The 6,260-nt window shown below is 35.7% G+C and overlaps 1 long non-coding RNA gene across 1 annotated transcript in view; it reads right to left on the bottom strand.

Annotated features, from left to right (window-relative positions):
- Positions 1 to 332: 332 nt before the first annotated feature.
- Positions 333 to 6,260, bottom strand: part of LOC309656907 — a 31,015-nt gene continuing 25,087 nt past the window's right edge. Inside the window, exon 2 of the long non-coding RNA XR_014261601.1 lies at positions 333 to 6,184. This is a non-coding gene — a long non-coding RNA (uncharacterized lncRNA). The remainder of the gene's footprint in view (positions 6,185 to 6,260) is intronic.

The following is a 6,260-nucleotide window of genomic DNA, read 5'->3' as shown; positions in this document are numbered from 1 at the left end:
TTGCTATTCAATTTTTTTTTGAAGAGTTTCAGAAGGATAGGTGTTAACTCTTCTCTAAATGTTTGATAGAATTCACCTGTGAAGCCATTTGGTCCTGGTCTTTGTTGGGAGTTTTAAAATCACAGTTTCAATTTCAGTGCTTGTGATTGGTCTGTTCATATCTTCTATATCTTCCTGGTTCAATTTTGGGAGATTGCACCTTTCTAAGAATTTGTCTATTCCTTCTAGGTTGTCCATTTTATTGGCATATAGCTGCTTGTATTAGTCTGTTATGATCCTTTGTATTTCTGTGGTGTCCATTGTAACTTCTCCTTTTTCATTTCTAATTTTGATTTGAGCCCTCTCCCCATTTTTTTTTTTTTTTGATGAGTCTGGTTTTGTTTATCTTTTTGAATAACCAGCTTTTAGTTTCATTGATCTTTTCTATTGTTTTCTTTGTCTCTATTTCATTTATTTCTTTCTGTTCTGATCTTTTATGATTTCTTTCCTTCTGTTAATTTTGGGTATTGTTTGTTCTTTCTTTAGTTGCTTTAGGTGTTAGGGGTTTTTCTTGTTTCTTGAGGTAAGATTATATTGCTATAAACTTCCCTCTTAGAACTGCTTCTGCTGCATAACATAGGTTTTGGGACATATTTTTGTTTTATCTCTAGGTATATTTTATTTCCTCTCTGATTTCTTCAGTGATGCATTGGGTGTTTAGTATTATTTAGCCTCCATGTGTTTCTGTTTTTTATAGTTTTTTTTTTCTTGTAGCTGATTTCTAATCTTATAGGTTTGTGGTCAGAAAAGATGCTTTATGATTTCAACTTTCTAAATTTATTGAGGCTTGCTTTATGGCCCAGCATGTAATCTATCCTGGAGAATGTTCCATGTGCACTTGAAAAGAATGTGTATTCTTCTGATTTCAGATGGAATGCTCTATAAATATCAATTAAGTCCATCTGGTATAATGTGTCATTTAAGAGCTGTGTTTATTGATTTTCTGCCTGGATGATCTGTCCATTGATGTAAGTGGGGTGTTAAAGTCCCCCAATAACATGTTATTGTTGATGTGATACTGTTGATGTCTACTTTTATGGCTGTTAGCATTTGTCTTACATACTGAAGTGCTCCTGTGTTGGGTGCATATATATTTGCAATTGTTATATCTTCTTCTTGGATTGATCCCTTGATCATTATGAAGTGTCCTTCTTTGTCTCTTATAACAGTCTTTATTTTAAAGTCTATTTTGAGTGCTGCTACTTCAGCTTTTCTTTTGATCTCCATTTGCATGGAATATCTTTTTCCATCCCTTCACTTTCAGTCTGTTAAGTGTTCCTAGATCTGAAGTCGGTCTGTTGTTGACAGCATATATATGGGTCTTGTTTTTGTATCCATTCAGCCAGTCTATGTTTTTTGGTTGGAGCAGTTAACCCATTTACATTTAGGGTAATTACTGATATGTATATTCTTATTGCCATTTTGTTAATTGCTTTGGATTTGCTTTTGTATGTCTTTTTTCTTCCCTTTTTTGTTCTCTTATCTTGTGATTTGATGACTATCATTAGCGTTGTGTTTGGATTGCTTTTTCTTTTTTATGTGTGTATTTATTGTAGATTTTTGGTTCACAGTTACTGTGAGGTTTGCTATAGCAGTCTATATGTATACAAGATTGTTTTAAGTTGTTGGTCTCTCAATTTCAAATGCATTTGCAATATCCTGCATTTGTATTCTCCTCTTCTCATGATTGCTGGTTTTGATATCATATTTGTGTGTGGTTGATTTCCTACCTTTACTGTATTTTTGCCTTTACCAGTGAGCTTTCCCATTCAAAATTTTCTTATTTCTAGTTGCGGGTTTTTCTTTTCCACCTAGAGAAGTTCCTTTAGCATTAGTTGTAAAGTTGGTTTTGTGGTGCTGAATTATTTTTGCTTTTGCTTGTCTGTAAAGCTTTTGATTTTTCCTTTGAATCTGATGAGAGCCTTACTGGGTAGAGTATTCTTGGTTGTAGGTTTTTCCCTTTCATCACTTTAAATATGTCATGTCAATCCTTTCTGGACTGCAGAGTTTCTGCTGAAAAATCAGCTGATAATCTTATGAGGATTTCCTTGTATGCTATTTGTTGCTTTTCCCTTGTTGATTTTAATATTTTCTCTTTGTCTTTAATTTTTGTCAGTTTGATTAATAGTGTCTCAGTGTGCTCCTCCTTGGAGTTATCCTGTCTGGTACTCTCTGAGCTTCCTGGACTTGGGTGGCTCTTTCCTTTTCCATGTTAGGGAAGTTTTCCACTATTATCTCCTCAAATGTCTCAGGCCCTTCCTCTCTCTCTTTTTCCTTCTGGGGCCCCTATAGTGCAAATGTTGGTGCATTTAGTGTTGTCCCCAAGGTCTCCTAAATTATCCTCATTTCTTTTCATTCTTTTTTCTTTATTCTGTTCTGTGGCAGTGATTTCCACCATTCTTTCCAGCTCACTTATCCATTCTTCTGCCTTATTTGTTATTCTATTGATTCCTTCTAGTGTGTTTTTCATTTCAGTTATTGTATTGTTCAACTCTGTTTGTTTGTTCTTTATATCTTCTAGTTCTTTGTTAAACATTTCTTGTACCTTCTTGGTCTGTGCCTCCATTATTTTTCTGAGATCTTGGATATCTTTACTATCATTACTTTGAATTATTTTTCAGATCGATTGCCTACCTCCACTTCACTTAGCTGTTCTTCTGGTGTTTTTTCATTTTCTTTCATCTGGAACATATTCCTCTGCTGTATAACTTTGTCTACCTTTCTGTGTTTGCAGTCCTGCAGGCTGCAGAATTGTAGTACCTCTCACTTCTGATTTCTGTCCCCTGGTGGATGAGGCTTGTCTAAGAGGCTCATTCAGGCTTCCTGGTGTCAGGGACTGGTGCCTGCTCACTGGTGGGTGGAACTGGGTCTTGTCCCTCTGATGGGCAGGACCGTGTCAAGGCATGTGTTTACAGGCAGCTGTGGGCTCAGGAAGACTTTAAGCAGCCTGTCTGCTCTTGGGTCGGGCTGTGTTCCTGCCCTGTTGGTTTGACCTCAAGCATCCCAGCACTGGAGCCTACAGGCTGTTGGATGGGGCAGGTCTTAGTGTCAAAATGGCAGCCTCCAGGACAGCTCACTCCACTAAGTACTCCCCAGTACCTCTACCACCAGTGTCCTTGTCTCTTCAGTGAGCCACAGCCACCCCCTGCCTCCACAGGAGACCCTTCAAGACCAGAAAGTAGGTCTGGCACAGGTTCCTATGAAGTCACTGCTTTTTCCCTGCATCCCAGTGCACACAGGACATTGTGTGCACCCTCCAAGAGTGGAGTTTCTGTTTCCCCCAGTCCTGTGGAGTTCCTATGATCAAGCCCACTGGCTTTCAAAGCCAAATGCTCTGGGGGCTCCTCATCCTGATACCAGACCCACAGACTGGGGGGCCTGATGTGGGGCTTGGAGCTTTCACTCCTGTGGAAGAACTTCTGCAATATAATTATCTTCCAGTTTGTGGGTCACACACCCCGTGGGTACGGGATTTGATTGTATCGCAAATGAGCCCCTCCTACTGTCTCGTTGTGGCTTCTTTGTCTTTGGAAGTAGAATATCTTTTTGCTAGATTCCAGTCTTCTTGTTGATGGTTGTTCAGCAGTACCTGTGATTTTGCTGTTTTCATGAGAGGAGGTGAAGTGAGGTCCGTCTACTCTGCCCTCTTCTTCTCACACTTGCTCTCGTGTTCAAGAAGGAAGTTGATCTTGAATCAGGAACTTACAATGAAATTTGGCATTTTCTTACTGGACAGAAATAATCTTAAAAATTAAACAATGAAAAAATTTAAAACCTGAAATATAGGTACTAAAAAAGTATTCTTCAAGTTGTATTGTATAAATGTAAAAAATATTAAATATATTATTTCGGTTAGCTTCAGAAAATAAAATGATAATGACAAGCATTTGGAGATAAAATGTAATCAGGAAGACAGCAGCTTTCTGCACATGGTTACATATCAACTTTCTGTAATTCTTGTTTAATACACCAAGTGTGAAAGTAATAATAAAGTACTTCTTTGATTACTGAATTATTAAAACTGCATGGTGGACATGTCCTTTACTTTCATCTTAATATGTTAATTTCCACTCATCTATACTTTAAAATTTTGTCTTAATTAACATGCACATTTTTTAATGTTAGTCCTAGAGTGATTTAATTTAGATTGCAATGCTTATATTGAACTTTCTAATGATTTTCTTTTTATTTACATATCCATTCATTCATTTTTTATTTCACATATTCAGTACTTATAAATCACTCTTCTGTTTGTTTAGGAATGGAGTGAAGAAAAAAATGATAGCATTGAATGGTGAGTCCTATTTAGTGTTAGAAACTAATACAGAAAATTATGCTTTAATAAGTTTCTAAAAGATAAATAAAAACAACCAGAAAGCAGAGTAAAGTTGAAGTAATGCAACTGTGGAGACTTTAAGTCAGAATGAGAAACATCAGAGAAAGTCATTTCCAGTTGTTTCTTTTTCTTTCTTTGGCTTTTCTTTTTTTTTCTTTTAATTCAACTGAGACAGAAGACTGTAAGTTCAGGCATATATATATATGGAACGTTTATATCTCCAAAGGGCAGAGCTAGTACTTTTTGAGGTTTAATAGAAAATATTTTCTTTCAGGTACTTGATCAAATATTAATGTCCAATCACATGCATTTACTCATTACTGCAGAGTAGTTTTCAGTTTCTTTAGATTATTCCATTTGTAAGTAATTCACAAAGTTTAACTGTTTTTGAAAATAATTTCTAGAACTGGTTCATGTTATATTTGAAATCATATCAGTTCTTGTAGATTTCATGGAATCAAATTCAGACTCATATGATGCCCTGAGACATCTGCCACACACATTAAGTCCCTTAACAACTACCACTTCTCTCAACTCACATGTCACTCAATTTATATTTATTTCTCTGAAATATATGACTGGCTTTCCAAAAATCCCCAAATCTCAAACACAGATAAAGTGAGCATGAAAGACAGACAAAAAAATCACCTACAATGCATTTCATGTTCTCCTGTTGTGTGATTGACTAAAAGAATTTCCCCATGAGAGAATACAATGAAGAACTTGCAGTTTTCTGTTTTCTTCTCTGACATCTGTCTGTTTATTTCTTTTAGGTGATAATGAGCATGAAGAACAAGGAGATCTGCAGCAATGAGTTTAAAATATTTCCAATCTGTGGATCATTTCACTAAAGACTTCTGGGGATGCCTCAATCTCTTTCTACAGTAAATGTCTTTTAAATAATGATTTATATAATTTTTTTCTCCTAAAAATATACTCATTAATTTAAATTCCTTGAAAGTAAATAGTATTACCTCAGTTTTTCTAATATATTACATAAACCAGATTCACAGTAGACATTTGATAAGTACTGTGTTTTTACTCCAGGTGTAAGAATTTGGAATTACTGAATCATGTGCAGAATGCAATGTTAATTTTTGAATGATTTCCAGAAGTGTGTCATCTACATATCACATAAACAAAAGACAAGGTGTGTACATCTTTGTTTATTAATCTGTTAATTAGGGAAATAATGGTACTAATGGTATAGTGATGTTGAAAGAACAGTATATATAAACCATGCATGAGACATTATAAGAGCTGTATAAGTTACTACATCAATTGTTTTGTATTAGGGCACCTATCCAGACACAGATAATAGTATTTACTCACTTTAAATGAATACTTCTTTTCATACTTCTTGGTGATATACAATTTCCTTTAGTAGTGAGCTGAACAGGATAATGGAGAAACTAAAAATGCTTTTTTTTTTCTTCTTTCTTCTCTAGTATAGGCTATTCTCAGACCACAAATAGAATATTTAATGTACCACTGGAAGAGACATGAGTCTCTTGACTGCCCCCCACTGAAATCCACCCCCAGATCAGACTTTTGAAAGAGAATTGAAGGAATATATTTTATAGTAAGTTCATAAATAAATCTGTAATTGCTCACATCAAAGATCTCCCTCTTTGAATTTGGCATGTTATGAGGCAGAACTTTTGTATCATAAAGGGTTTTTGTCTGTTAACACACTCACACCTATTCTTTTTCATATAAACTCAAATGAATTTCATAGTAAAATCTACACTTTTACTGTAATCAGTACTGTCAGGAAGATCAGTAAAGAAAGAAATATCCAGGGCTTCCCTGGTGGCGCAGTGGTTGAGAATCTGCCTGCCAATGCAGAGGACACGGGTTCGCACCCTGGTCTGGGAGGATCCCA

This window comes from Balaenoptera physalus, assembly GCF_965194825.1.
Source record: "Balaenoptera physalus genome assembly, chromosome: 3".
NCBI lineage: Eukaryota > Metazoa > Chordata > Mammalia > Artiodactyla > Balaenopteridae > Balaenoptera > Balaenoptera physalus.
This window is presented reverse-complemented; position numbering and strand designations above follow the sequence as displayed.